The 16,073-nt window shown below is 41.4% G+C and overlaps 1 protein-coding gene across 1 annotated transcript in view; it reads left to right on the top strand.

Annotated features, from left to right (window-relative positions):
* DMRT1 (doublesex and mab-3 related transcription factor 1) overlaps window positions 1–16,073 on the top strand; it is a gene marked incomplete at both ends in the record, with an annotated part of 92,710 nt that overhangs the window by 75,509 nt on the left and 1,128 nt on the right. The gene's annotated exons all lie outside the window — the stretch shown is intronic.

Genomic DNA, 16,073 nt, shown 5'->3' on the forward strand with positions numbered 1-16,073 from the left:
TTAGCTTTTTCTTATCTGTGAAGCTCTTTATCTGACCTTCAATTCTGAATGATAACTTTGCTGTAATCTTGGTTGAGGTTCTTGCTATTCATCACTTTGAATATTTCTTGCCACTCCCATCTGGCCTGCTTAGTTTCTGTTGAGAAGTCAGCTGACAATCTATGGGTGCTCCCTTGTAGGTAACTAACTGTTTTTCTCTTGCTGCTTTTAATACTCTCTCTCTTTGTCTTTTGCTCTTGACATTTTATTATGATGTGTCTTGGTGTGGTCCTCTTTGGATTCCTTTTGTTTGGGCTTGTGTGCACTTCCTGGACTTGTAAGTCTATTTCACCAGATGGGGAAAGTTTTCTGTCACTATTTCTTTAAATAGGTTTTCAGTATCTTGCTCTCTCTCTCCTTCTGGCACCCCATAATTCGGTTGTTGGAAGTTGTCCCAGAGGCTCCTTAGACTATCTTCATATTTTTGGATTCTTTTTTCTTTTCTGGTTGTATGTTTTTTGCTTCTTTGTATTTCAAATCTTTTACTTGATTCTTGCATTCCCCTAGTCAGCTGTTGGATCTCTGTATAATATTTTTTATTTCAGTCAGTGTATGTTTAATTTCTAGTTGGTCCTTTTTCATATCGTCAAGGGTCTGGCTAAATTTATCATTTTTTTTTCTAGAAAGTTCTCAAAAATCTTTATAACCGTGGTTTTGAACTATATATCCAGTAGTTTGCTTTCCTCCATTTCTGTAATTTGTGATCTGTTTCTTTGCCTCTGTATTTTGGCTGCTTCCCTGAGTTGATAGAGTGGCTTTGTGTGCTAGGTGTCCTATAGGGCCCAGTGGCTCAGCTTCCCCAGTTACCTGAGGTGGACACTCTTGGTGCACCCCTTTGTGGGCTTGGGTACAGTCTTGTAGTTAAGCCTTGATTGTTGTTGATATCACTAGGAGGAATTGACTTCCAGGCCAGTTGGCTATGAGGATCATCTGTGTCTTCGCTGGGAGAACTTCTGTTCTGGAGACACCCTCATGAGACAAGACTGCTTCAATGGGGTTTTGGTGCTCACAGAGTCTGCCCCTGAGTGTGTTCCTTATGGATCTGAGGAGTTGTAATATGTATAATACAACTCTGACCCCGGGTACACTGGCTCTTGGATGGAGAGATCTGCAGATTCCTCTTCTTTATTTGGGTTTTGGAGGTGCCCAGATGAAGCCCAGCTGTGAAGCAGTGCAAGCTGCTGCAGGGTCTTGGGCCTTCTCTTGGATGTTCTGGGTGGGTCTCACCGACTCAACTGTAGTTTGTTAGGTAAGTTTAGAATTCAGAGGACCAGGCCATTCATATGCAAAAGCCTCTGCGCTCACCTTGGATGGGGTGGAGTCTCAGGGCTTAGCAAACAGCAATGGCTTTCCATCAGCCGTGCCCTAAGAGATCCCCCGGGTCTCAGTGTCCTGTGGTAATTATTGCAAGCACCTCTGAGAGAAAGCTGCCCTCGTGTTCTGTCTGCTGCCAGACAGTCCAGTTTCTCCCCGTATGAAACTTTGGCCCCCAGAGTCTCTCCCGGATCTGGAGTTCAGAACAGTCTGGAGCTTTTGTCTCCCTCCCATTTGAAAAAGCCAGCTGTGTACTCAGTTGCCAGCCCTCTCCTCATGCGTGCCTCCATACCTCTGCCTTCTGCAGCTCCTATGAGTCTCATTGTGTTTTTCTCTTTCCTTCTAGTTGTAGAATTTCCACTCAGCCAGCCTTCCTGTCATTCGGGATGATGTCTGTTTTGTCTTTGAGTTGTAGTTTCGAAATTGTTGTGCTCGGCAGCAATTTAGGTGTTTACTGATGCCACCATCTTGGTTTCTCCCTCCATTACAGAATATTTTTATTACAGTTGTCAGTTGCTTTGGAAGGTGCATGACTACTTATTAAGTTAACTAGATAATTTAGGGAATGTAGTTGCCCAAACTACACCTTACCCAATGACTAACTTAACCTAAGGAATTGTGCAGACCTCTCTGTTGGATAAAGACCTGCTTATTGTAACATATTGACAATAATAATGAAATGAAATGCATACTTTATCAACAAGTTAGATCTTTTGCAATGTACCATTTCCATAAATCAAAATAGTTTTAAGTGGTTCATATTAACACTGTAACTAGACTTTAGTTAATGCTTATCTATACTAATAATAGGGTAATATGCTAATTAGAGCAGACATTTTCTGGATGTCTATCCAGACAAAACCGCAGTGGCTGTGAGGGCCAAAGGCAGGCAGCCATGGTGGTGGCTGCATGGCCTGGAGCTCAGGCAGCCATGGGCTCAAACAGCTGTGGGCTCAGGTAGCCATGTGCTCAGGCAGCTGTGAGTTCTGGTGGCTGCGAGGCCTGGGGATCATGCCTGGAAGCCATGAGCCCCAGTAGCTGCAAGGCCTGGGGCTCACACCTCACAGCCATGGCAGTCAGCAGTGGTGGCAGCAGTGGGGTAATGTGGGCTGCGCCTTCCCTTGATCAGCCTGGTCACCTCCCACAGAGGGAAGACAGAGGCAGCAGCAGCAAGGGGTGATGGGGCGGTGCCTTCCACTGATGGGCCGGTCATCTCCCGCAGAGGGAGGCCAGACTGCAGCTTAGGCCTGCTTCTCTGGAGCAGCCTAAGCAGTCAGTATGACATCCCCTGAGGGCTGCTGGACTGTGAGGGGGCAGGCCAGGCTGAGGGACTCCCCCCCCTCCATTATACAAATTTTTGTGCATCACGTCTCTAGTTCTTTCATAATAGTTTACAGTCAGCCATTTCATACTTCCATCATGATGAAACTTCCTATACAGCTAACTTTTGTACTTTTTCATCTAAAAAGTACCATATAAGTCAGAGATTTGTAAAAGAGCAATTAAAAATAACTTTGGAAACTTTTTTTTTCAGAATGTTTCTGTACGTAGAGTTAAAATAACTTTAGTTTATTTTTGCTTAAATGAACAGAAGAACACTACAATTTTTCTTTTCTCTAATTCCCTATGAGGGTGTTTTTTTTAAACCTGCTTTAATCTTGGTGTACATACTGTTTTGTTGATTTTTCCCCCTCAATTTATTTAACAGTTTGCTTCAAGAGCTAAACATATATGTCATTTCAAATCTTTTGCTATGAAATCACATGCAGATATGTGTGTCTGTAGAAACACACAATTTGCTTGGCTTTTTACATGGTGGACATCTTGTTCCTCAAAAATGCTTTTTTTAAATCAACAGTCTTAGAGATCTTCCATGTCAGCTTTATATTTTTAACAGGTACATAGGATTCCATAGTTTAGGTAGATCATAGTTTATTGCTTAATATTGTTTCAATAGTTTATTGATAATAAGCTATTATCATAGTTTATTCCTTATATATTGACAATCATATTGTGTTAAACAAATGCTGCAGTTCTCTTGTATACATGTTCTGGTGTTTTTCTGGGGAGATTCTAAAAAGGGGCATTTCAAAGAAAGCCTGCTTTAGGTTCTATTAAATATCACCAAATTAACCCCAAGACTGAGCTTTCCCTGTTTCATTCCCTAAACCTTTGCTAGCGTGATATCATTGAACACCTTCATTTTTGTCAGTATGGAGGGTGCCCTCCTTGTTCAGCATCTGGGCAGTGATTTCAACACCAGCTGACCTGGACCATTTCATCCACCACTGTTTCCTTCTCTCCCTGTAAGCAAAGTACAAGCCTGGGTCACAGGCCACAAGGTAAGGGTCTCCAGTGTAGTCCATCTCTGCCTGACAGTCAGCTTGCATTGAATCCTAATCAATCTTCACGTAAAAACACCAGCTCTTACACAAGCAGAGGTGCTTGTAAAGACCCTAGTGATTGTCATCTCTTATGATTATCTCATTACTAAAGGACCTAATTTAATGGAAGACAGGCCAAAAAGCTGAAAAAAGAAGGCAACTTTCCTGCTTTCTTGATGAAATGTGGGGACAGCTGTGTTTCAACTTGGCTAAAAATGTGCTGTTTTCTCTGTAGGAAAGGTTAGGGACGTGGCCTCTCTGTGCTCTGAGGGTGTGTCCAGGTCTGCGAGGTCACACTGGACAATAGTTGAGATTCACACAGAAAGCAGTGACTGACCTGCCAAGGACTGGGTTCTAGACTGAGTCAACCAAGGCACTGAAGAACCACTAGTGTTAGAAAATGCATCGTGCAAAGTCAGGTGATGATCTGATTTCCACTAAGCCATCGTAATGTGATCAGCGTTTGATTCTGAGGCAAGAGGCTGTACATGTCACTGGAAGCTACATTTGTTTTGTTTTTTTGTGGAGTTTTTGTTTGTTTGATTTTATTTGTTTGTTTGTTTATTTATTTATTTTTGTTGCTAATCCTCACCAAAGGATATTTTTCCATAGATTTTTAGGAAGAGTAGAAGAGGGAGGGGGAGAGACAGAGAGAAACATAGATGTGAGAGAGACACATCAATTGGTTGCTCCTGCGCATGCCCAACCAGGGCCAGGAATTGAGCCTGCAACTAAGGTATTGCCCTTGACTGGAATCGAACCTGGGACCCTTTAGTCCACTGACCGATGCTTTATCCACTGAGCAATACTAGCTAGGGCATAAAGCTACTACTTATATACAGGAGCACAAAGACGGAGGAATTGATCCTCCTCCCATTTCACAGTTGAATCCCAGTTATTGGAAAGAGCTTAATCCATTATTGACAGAAAACATTAATGTCTCTATTAGGGAAGAAAAGCGGTTAATTTCTTGCTTCAGAAGTAATCACTTGATGCTAAATTACCCAGCTCTGTTTATACTCAATTAATTCTGACTTTGAACAGGCACTTAAACCTTTAGACCTGAAAAAAAAAAAATGGAAGTTTGAGAAATTGTAACAATAAGAAATTATAATACACAAAAAATTATTTTGGGAGAGAAGTTGGAAGTCATTTTATAAATGTGGGAACTGAGGCATTAAACATGGCTTGCCTAAGAGACAGAATAGTCTTAAATACAAACACCATGTGAGCCCATGAGTTTATTATTGTACTTTGCACCCTTTCCTGTTGCTCTGGCTTTAGATTTGAGCATGCACTGGACTCTGTGTTAGCTTCATTGATTGATAGGTTTCTCCTGCTGGTGGCCCTGGCCAGGCACTATGGCATTTCTGTTAGATGTATCAGGATCCCTTGATACTGATGACCGTAAGGTGCTGGAGCCTCCTGGGGTGAATTGGTTCATTTTTCATTGTCTCCATCCAGACTTCATGAAAGGTCACATGAGGTGGAATAGGGTAATTACTTAACTGCTCTGAAAACTCACCTATATAGATTTGCTGAGAATTTGGCCCTCTTGTGCTACATGATGCTGAGCGAGACATCCACCCCACCCCCTGCTGGCTCTGTCCTGCTGTCCGCTCTCCTTCCTCTGTCGGATGTGTACTTCCTCTGATGGACAGTGCACATCAGCTGAAATTAGATGAAGGGAAAAGCCAAGCTTTTACATTACTAAGGGGCGTTGTTCCCCTTTCCTCTTTTCTCCCCAGACACATGGAATGTGTCTTGGGAAAAATATGATCCCTTAAACACTCTTTTTTGACACCACAGTGTCTGATAGATAGCTTTCAAATTCCCAGATCCTATTGGTCCGTTCCAGTCTCCCCTGCCAGATGTGCAGGAGCCTTGGTAGAAGTCAGCATCCTCTCCACAGCCCCTGGCAGGCCCCCTCTTGTCCCCAGGATTCAGTACAATCTGGTTGTTAGAGATAGATGATGCTGGAGGGATTTACCTTGTGACCTGTGACCCCACTTTGCACTTTTCTATCCTCTTCTGTGCTCTACTGTTTCGGGGCTCACAGGCCTCTGCAGCAAGAAGTGGCTTTTGAAAAGAGTGCAGGGTTCTGCCAAATGACTCTCACTTTATTTTCTGAAACACACAATCTGATAGGCAGCAAACAGATAACCCTTCAATCCACCAAATCAGATGATGGATCCCTGAAGTCTCTTCTGCTTAGAAAGTAGGTTTTTAAAATGTGGGACTTGGGGTCCCTGGATAGCTGCTTTCCTGGACTTGTTTTAGGAAGGCAAACCTGCAACTCAGGTGATGCTTGGGGTTGAGATTTGTCTTTTCCAGCAAGATCGCAGTTTTCTGGAGAGGAGCGCATACAGCAGCTCCATGACTGTGCAGAAGAGCAAGGGTCAAGGCGACTCCTGGGTGAGGTGAGAGTTGGCAGGGTGAGAAGCAAACCTACTGTAATGTACTGTGGCCTGGTGGTGGACATTCCCTGGTTTGAGTCCTGCGTACATATTCTGACACTCAGCACTTGTGTGACCTTGGATGTTAATCACCCTCTCAGCCTTAATTTTTAAAATCTATCAAATGAGGATATTAATACCACCTCCCCAAAGGGTTTATGTAAAAATAAGTAAAGGACAAGGCCTGGAACATGATAGAGGCTCAATAAATTATAATGATTATTATTAATAATTATACTAATAAATAATGTGGGCTGAACCTCATTTAACAAGCTCTGCTGACTTAAGTCAGCACTTGCCAGCTCCTGCCTGAGGCCAGTAGTCTCTTCCTAGGAATTCCTGTTCCATCTCCCAGTGTCCACCAGCCTGCACTCATTACAGAGCAGTTCAGTCCTGCAGCCCAGGGAAGAGCTATGCCTCCAGCAGTGGCTTCTGTTTTCTGTGACTTACTTTCAGCTTTACTTTCTGTCTTTTATGTCACTTTTTATTACTAGGAAAATAATACATGTTTATTAGAGCAAATTAAAGCCTGTGCTGAGTTTTGACACAGTTCTAAGTACTTTTTAAATAAACAGAGGACCTTAGCTTAGCATCATGAAAAACTTATCCTTTTAACTACCAAACACATTTATTAGCTCATGCTAATATTGGTACCTTTTCCCTTTCTCTCATTTTTATCTTTTTAGTATTAGAACTACCCTGTTTCCCCGAAAATAAGACAGTGTCTTATATTAATTTTTGCTCCCAAAGATGCGCTAGGTCTTATTTTCAGGGGTTGTCTTATTTTTCCATGAAGAAGAATATGGTACACATTTATTGTTAAATGAAAATAAAGGAAATTTATTACCTGTATATAGTACAGTAGTAGGATAGTTGTCAACACAAACCAGACAAACTGAATCCTACAGTATCAAGAATTTACTCATTTATTCAATGATAATCATGACATCATCTTCTGGAACATCATCATAACAATCCAATTTCTAAATTTCCTGGTGAATTTCTTGTGACTCCATTTCTTTCAGAATCAGTGGACCAAATCTCTCATGTTTAGCCTAGGGGGGGCCTTATTTTCGGAGGGATGCCTTATATTTCACTCAGAAGGAAATCTGTACGTAGGTCTTATTTTTGGGGAAACGCGGTAGCAGTATTTTTTTTTTTTTTAACAAAAATAAAAGTTCATTTTATTCAACACTCTGACAAATACTTCATTAGTATTCTGGAACCCCATTGAAACACTAGAGAACATGAGAGTTTCTGATCGTGGAAAAAAATTGTCTTGAAATTTCTCTTCTTTAAATACCAGTGCTATGGTTAGCCATAGCACTACATTCTAATTAAGATTCTGAGGGCAAAGTGTAAGGAAAGCTGATTACCAACTTGAGAGTCTCTCACCTGTCAATACTTTGAAAGGCTGTGATTCCGTTCTAAGGTGGGGCTGCAGGCCAGGCATGGACCAGAACCTCACTCAACAAGAATGCCTCTTTTCTGTAAATTATGAAAATAATTGAGGGACAGTGTCACCTTCCTCCTGATTTTGCTTTAGATGGTCCCTGGTGTACACTGGAAGCACTTACTGTTTGCTCCCTTATAGACAAGCAAAGGGAGGAACTAATGTCAAATATTTGGTATATTTTATTTTTAATTATAACCTTTAGCATTGTTTTTCTATTAATGGATGAGGAATTGAGGTTCAGAGCTGTTAAATTACCTCCCAAGATCACATCAGCAGTTAAGTGGCTCAGCTGGAATCTGGTCCCAGGTGTTCCTTGCAGTTTCCTTGTGAGAACAGAGAATGTTTTATTCCCTTTATATGCAACAGTGCTGGGCACAGAAGAGATGCTCAATAAATATTCCACAAATTAAGTAACCTGTTAGCACAACACTGCCTTCTTTTATGCTTAAGAAGAGTTTTAGCTACTTCTTTATGAAGAAATAGAGGACCCAGCCAGTGTGGCAGGCTCAGTTCCCAGTAGGGGGCATCCAGGAAGCATCCCATGAATGATGTTCCTCTCTCATCAGTGTTTCTATCTCCCCCTCTCCTTCTTCTCTGTCTAAAAAAAAAAAAAATCAGTAAAAACATATTTTTAAAAAAGAATAGAGGACCAACAGCAGTCATCATGTTCCTGAGAGTATTTAGCTTCCTAAGAGGCCTCTTCCAACACCTTGTACATAAAATAGAGTTGCTCTGAAATTTATGTTTTAAAAATTGTGGTGTAATCAGAAAGCCAAACAGTGCATAAACTTGACAATTTATGCAATGTAAGTAAAGTTTCCAATCCCCAGGAGGTTTGCAGATGACTGGAAAGCATTGCCACATGTAAATTGGTCACTTCTGAGATGTTTCGTTCTGAAATGAACTGATTACTTAAGCTCTAAGGAGCTGAGGTCACCATTTGTTATTTGTTTGCTCTTTGCTGTAAGTTTTGAGGGCAGCCAATAACGTAGTGACACTGGACTTGCACTCTTGTTTTCAAATTAAAGATTTAATTACCGTCTTCACTGAAGATGAACCAAGTGTGAAAATAACTGATCTACTTGGAATGTGGGTTTAAGGGAGGAGTGTGTGGGTTGGCGCCAGTGCCTGGGCATTTAAACACTTTCAACAGTAGCTTTAACGGTGAAATCAATCATATTGTGGCCAATCCTGGCCTGTTGGTTAGTCAGAGTTAATGAAATTTATTTCACCTTATCATTTTTTTTCAGAGCTGAAGGGTTTTTCCTTTGTAGTTATTCTGATAGACTACAACTTAAATCTCCAAGATTTCTAAGGTTTAAAGGACACACATTTTTGAAATGAGTGGAGACCTGCTTTGTAAAATGAGTACATGGTCATTTTGTGTTAATGTGCCCATTGTGCTTGTGAAAAATGTGGCTTCACTCGTTGGGGCTGGTTCTGTGTATGTGTGTGGAATCAAGCTTACATCTTCAGTCAATCAGCAATCAATGAGTCAATCAGTGATAAAAGCAGTCTATCCAAAACCTGTCCGATAGCACCACATTACCTAGTTTTTGAAAGGTAATAGTTTTAATGCACTTCAGTTACCATGGAGGGAGAAAAAGTTTGTATACCTTTCAGTCTTCCAGCATGTTGTTCTTACATTTCTGTTACTGTCCAGAGTGAAGGGACATTTGTCCAAGCACTGGGCATAAGAATGAATTCATGTCTGTTAACTTGCCATCATTGAGAAATAATGTTTCACAAAAATGAGTTTTCCAAATAACTGATGATTTCTCCTGCAATTGCCCAAGTTTCCTGCTCCCAGCCTTTGATGACAGGATATTTATAAAATAGACTAGAGGCCCAGTGCACGAAATTTGTGCATGGGGTAGGGGGTATCCCTCAGCCTGGCCTTCGCACTCTCGCAATCTGTGACCCCTTAGGTAGGATCCCTGGGCGGCAATCAAGGCCTATTGGGGCTTTCTTCCCCAGCTGCCGGCAGCTGGCCCCGCCCTCACCACTGCCACTGCTTGCCATCTGTGCGGCTCTCTCCCTTCTCCCCCACCACCTGTCACCTCCCTCTGTGGGCGACAGGCATGGGGTGTGATCACTTTGCTGGCCTGGGCCTTCCTCTGTGGGATGATTATGGGGTGATGGCATGAGGGTGGAGGGGGCCCTGACAATTTGCATCAAACTGCCTTGGGTGGCCTGGCACCAGTGCGTGTCATAGTGTGTGGGTCATTCTGCTGTTAGGTCATTGGGTCGATTTGCATATTACACCTTTATTATTATAAAATTTCTCCTTTCTTGCCTTCAGGATGCTGAACCTTTCTTGCGATTCAGTTTCATTGTCACATATGTACTCCTATGCTAGTTCCCCAGTTGCTTTTTAGATTTCCTTGCCCCTTCCTTGATGTGCGACTGGCTGCTGTCACTCCTCTCTTGTTATGATCACTATTCTGCACCATCTTTCCCTGCATGCTCATCCATGTGCTGGTCATGAACAGTGGTTTCTAGGAAACAGATCAGCTGGCTTTGACCAGTGAGACTTATGTTTCATTCATCAGCTACTACTTGTTGAATGTTTACTATGGGTAACACTTTTTAAAAAAAAAAAAAATATATATATATATATATATATATATATATATATATATATATATATATATATTTATATTATTGATTTTTTTTACAGAGAGGAAGAGAGAGGGATAGAGAGCTAGAAACATCGACCAGCTGCCTCCTGCACACCCCTCACTGGGGATGTGCCCACAACCAATGTACATGCCCTTGACCGGAATCGAACCTGGGACCTTTCAGTCCGCAGACCGACACTCTATCCACTGAGTCAAACCAGTTCTGGCAAAGGGGTAACATTTTTAATTAGTGGCCATCAAAGGGCGTCAAAGACAAATAGGATGTGGATCCTATTCTGTTTTGTAGGGGAGCTGTTCTATAAGGGAAGATGGTAGGAAGGTGACAGTGATAGTGCCACAAGAAGGCAAAATACTCAGAGCATTAGAGGTGGGAGGAGTTGGCTTTTGAACTAGGTTTTTAACTGTGGAGATTGGGGAGACTGGGACCAACATGAGTTCAGTGTCAGAGCCAGAGAACGCAGGCCTGTCCTGGAATGAAGAGCAGGAGTGAGTCAGGAACATGGTGTAAGTGCAGGGGAGAAATGGAAAATCAGGATGCTTTAAATGCCAGGCCAGAGAGTTTGGGTTTTTTCAGAAGCCACCAAAACTGTTTATTTAGGAAAAATGCCTTGTAAGAGACATGCTTCTGGGAGATAAGAATGGGTACTTCAGCGGTGAAGTGAAGTAGAGAGAAGACTGGATAGAGCAACAACGTGCTAGCAGATTAAGTATGAGTGTGAAGTCAGACTGGGCTGTGGTGGGATAGGTAACTGGGAAGGAGAAATGTGTGGAAGAGCTCTGTGTAGTCACAAAGCAGGACTTAGCAGCTGTTTAGATGTGGGAGGGAGGTGGGGATGGATCTAAGATAATGCCTGAGGCTCAGAGCCTGAGCAAGCAGGTGAAGTGGGCATGCTCAGGACCCGAGAGAGGAGGGAGCATCAGGTCGATGGTTGGAGGAGATGGTGGCCTCATTTCCAAATACTGTGAGTTTTACATTGCAAGAGGTTCAACCCGGTGGAAATGTCCAGCAGGTATTTAAAATACTGAAGTAGTTCTTAGGGCAAGAGATATAAATTGTGAAGTCATTTGCAAGGAGATGACATTTAAAGCTTGTATGACAAGGGAGGATGCAGTGGAAGACTGAATGGAGCCACTCTATCTTTTCCATTTAAATATATATATATATTTTATTGATTTTTTACAGAGAGGAAGGGAGAGAGTGAGTTAGAAACATTGATCAGCTGCCTCCTGCACATACCCCCACAGGGGATGTGCCGTAACCAAGGCACATGCCCTTGACCGGAATCAAATCTGGGACCTTTCAGTCCTCAGGCTGATGCTCTATTCTCTGAGCCATACAGGTTTCGGCTCTTTTCCATTTTTTTGTGTACTGCATTATAACAAATAAACAAAAAGTTTCTTCCCTTTGTGTTGAACTCTGTCCGGGTAAGGGAGTAGTTTAGGTGCATTATCCCCTAGTTTCTCAAGCGTAGGAAAGCTGGTCTGTAGCAAGGGCTGGGCCAGCCTGGGATCTAGTCCTCAGACTCTCCCATGTGCTACAGAAGGACGCTTGAGAGACTTCTGTTTATTTTGAGAATTAAGAAGTTGTTCTGAGTGAAGGGGGTCAAAAGAGTTTTTTAAGAAAAATCTACAGGCATTATTTTGTGAATCGTGCATGCGTTTTAGAGGGAAAGAGTTATTGTTGATACTGCATAAGTATGTACTTTCTAAGTTCACTTCATTTTTTAAAATGGTAATTCCCAGTGTTTACAAGGTTATGATAGTTATATCAAGGAAGAAGCACTAATAATGTACTTATTCCATTTACAGGAACTCTCATTTGCCATGGCTTGGCCATTTCTCTATACAATATGCAAAGTGCAGAGCTGGCCCCTCTGGACATTAGTTGCTAAGATAAAATTGGTGTTAGATTTTAGAACTGACAATTAAGATATATTTTCAGGAAAGCATACCTCACTCCTCTTTAATTACACTTATGTGGGAAAAACATTTAATTGTTTCAAAGATTTTTTTTCTTTTTTCTTTTTTTACTAAATATATAGGAAATGGGGAAGAAAAAAGGGGCTATTTTTTCTGAGCTTGTGGTTTCTAATTACATCAGTTACAGCTTAGCCTTCCTCTTAACTAGAATGCAGGCATGAACTGGAAAAGAATGAGCTAATCCATGATAGATCAGGTTGAATAAAGATCTCCATTCATATCTTTAGCTTTTATCCCTTGTTCTGAGTGCCAAGAATTAATGCTGTTTGAAAGTGCAAACTGAACCTGCCAAGCTTTGGACAGCTAAGATAATCCTAATTATTTTGAATGTTAGTGAGAAGGGCCACAGTTCCACTCTGGAAAAGAGTTCTGTTGTGAAACATTAAATATCTGCTAAGTGGTATTGATTGGACATGATTTTATTTCCAAACACTATGGTTATCATGAAGCAGAAGAATTTGTTGTGTGAGAAATATTCACCAGCTTTTCATCAGATTCTTAGGCCTGTAAACTAGGAAACTAAAGAGGCCAGCACTTTTTTTCCCTTTGTCTGCATCTAAGTGAAGGGTTGCTAGCAATTGAAAAGTGCCACTTGTATTTTTATTTTTAAATGGTTTCTTAGTGAGAGTTTAATAGTATATAGAAGAAGAAATTTTTTTTTTTCTCAAGCATGAGTATCCGGTTTTCTCACATCACTGGAAGAGAATTATTCGTTCCAGTCCATTGACTGCCAACAGATCATTCAAGTTAAAAGTCAGGGGTCTTTGCAATGTCAAAAGATTTAGCAGCTAGAGTGGTTTTTGTTTTGTTTTTCAGAGGGCTGGGGTTTGGGGCAGTACATATTACCTTCCAAAAAAGAATACTGATGGTTTAGATGTTATCGCTGAAATCATCTTAAGGTTCCCCCCACACACCCCCAACATTCTTGGTAAGAGTGGTTATGTGTAAGTTTTTGTTTGTTTTTAAATAATAATAAATATCCTTTAGATTCTGTAGACAAATAGGCTACTTGAGAGAAAACAGATACTGGGCTTGCTGGTTCAAACAGGGGTCACCCTCAGAGTTTACCACTTTCTTTGTAAAATGTAAAAAGATCAGATGGGCAGGTTTTCCTTTTCCTTCCTGTTCAGCCTCTACTTGGGTCTCCACCAGTCATTGCTTCCATTTCTGTGAATACTGGGAGCCTGTTGATGATTACAGGGTGGTGTAATCCTGAATTGCTGATTGCCTGTGATTGCTTCCTACCCCCCAACCCAAAAGCTGCTACCCCCAGCCCTGCTCCGACCCCAGCACCAGAGCACAGCACATCTTTACTGATGCAAATAGTGGCGTGTTGAGCATCGATGGGCCAATTAATCTTTCTTTCTTGGGGCTTATTCCCCAAAGTGGAATTACCAGGTCAGAGGGTATGAACAGTTTTATGGTTCTTATTACATACATGTCACTAGACTGCTGTCCAGAAAGATTGAACCAATTTCCAGTGCTACCAACAACAGCCCTTTCCTAAACAGCCCCACTGACACTAGACATTACCATTTAAAAAATAATAATTAAGAGAAACATTTAGAGTTGAAATTAGCCTTGTTTGGGGCTCATTAGAATCAACTTAAAAAGAAAAAGGGATAATTTTGACTTTTGAATTTTTAATTGGCATAAAATTATTTACAATGATCAATTTATTTCTCTTCCACCAACACAGTTTAATGAAGCTGCATTCAAATGGAGAGAGTATCTTTAAGGACGGTAGTAAAATAGGTTTTTACTTTAGTTACTAAGATAAACAGTTACAAAATCTGTAATGCACTTGGATCTACTTTTATGAGGTGTTACCAAAATGAGCTGAACAGGTACTATCCCTAATTTCAACAGCCCATTATTCAAAGACAGTGCTAAGCTTTGAACAGAGTAAAATCACATGGATTTAAATTTTGAGTGGAGAAATGCTTTTAAAAATAAAATCTTAGGTTTCAAGGCATCTTCTATGCAGTGCAGTCATGCATTAAGTTTGCTTAGAGCCTCCCTAGTCTATGTAGGTGACAGCACTCTGCATGTTTCTGTAGCCCCAAGTCATAGAAACACTTTCCAAGAAAATAGCCACAAGGCAAGTAAGAGCAAAAGGGGGTCTAGCCCCAAATTCCTTTCTTTTGCAGAATTCCTACCCCACCTCCCTTTTGTAGGCCCAAATCCCATAAATGGGGAGTGGGAGGTATGTGACTGGATGAGGGGCAGGAATTCTACGTCAGCGGCTAACTGAAGGCAGAGGCAGGCCTGGGGCTTAGGAGGTCCCAAGAACACTTATCGATTCCTTATAACCTCTGCATTAGTCCCGTAAGAGTCCGCTGTTTGCCTCTTTAAGCTCAGAGATTAGGAAGGTTCAGTTGCCAGGGATTAAAAAGTACACAAGGGTGGGATGGTGCAGGGACGAGAGCAAGCCAGAGGGCCAGGCTGTCCAGTGCCGCACCGCCCTTGGCAGCTTCCACAGGGTCCCCTACGTAAAACGGAGAGAATACCACCTCAATAAAGTGTGTGGCAATGCAGGAAGCAGTCAGTGAATGTTCACCCCCCTCCCATGGCTTCTGTAGAGAACTGTCCCTGATTTGAATTGGGGGTGAAGTAGGGATGGACTCTGCCTGGCTCTTAATGCTCCAGATCTCTATATAGTAAATAACAAGATGTCATAGCAAAGTCTACCACCTTTGGAAAATATTTGTGTATTTACAGTATCCTTGTGCATGTAACACAATGTATAACTCACCTGAAATTTGCCAGGAATTGTAAATTCATATAACAACTCAAATTTAGTAAGAAGACTTTAATGAACTGCAATGGAATGAAGGCTTCAGAATTCATCATTTCCAATTTTTTGGATGTTACTTACATTTATATAATATATGCATATGCACCCTTATTGGCATTTTTAAGTACTATTTAATGGCTCCTTTAAAAAAAAAGCTTACAAACTATTACTCTTGCATTTTCACTGAAGTTCTGTGAATATAGAAATGGCTTATCAGGAAATCGCCTAAATTATTTTTCAAAGTTATTCAAATATTAAGTTTTCAGATCATGCCTTTCTTTACTGGATATTGAGGTAGCTATTCAAAACTATCCATCTGTCTTTCTGTCCAGATGTCACATTATAGAAGAAAGGGGCTCTCTGAAATAGTTTGGTCCAGTGGCGTGGTTACAGGACTGCTTCTTAAATCACAGCCCTGGTCTTTTATGTTTTTTTGTGTGTGTTTTTAAAAAAATATATATTTTATTGATTTTTTACAGAGATGAGGGGAGAGAGATAGCCAGAAACACCGATGAGAGAGAAACATCAACCAGCTGCCTCCTGCACACCCCCTACCAGGGATCTGCCCACAACCAATGTACATGCCCTTGACCAGAATCGAACCCGGGACCTTTCAGTCCGCAGACCGACGCTCTACCACTGAGCCAAACCGGCTTCGGCTGGTCTTTTATGTTTGTGAGGTTTCACCAGCTGCAGCACACTTTCCCAAACTCATAACAGGCATAAATGGTGTTCTCTTATAAAAGGGTCTCTTCAGCATGGTAATATACCTTATTAAATCCCAAACATAGTAAGTATTGATGGCAAACACATCAGGACCCAGTACAGCTTCTATGATTTAGTTCTCTACAAATGACTTCAACACTCCGCTCCCAATGCATTTTGCTAATTACACCATAGATTTCCCTATTGATGAACACAAGCTGAATTAACACAGGAGCACTAATGTACCCTTTCACCATTATTGTTGTACAAGAAGCCGTGGCAGATGCTGGCAGTTAGTTA

Source organism: Pipistrellus hanaki (assembly GCF_964339955.1).
Source record: "Pipistrellus hanaki genome assembly, chromosome: 11".
Classification (NCBI taxonomy): Eukaryota; Metazoa; Chordata; class Mammalia; order Chiroptera; family Vespertilionidae; genus Pipistrellus; species Pipistrellus hanaki.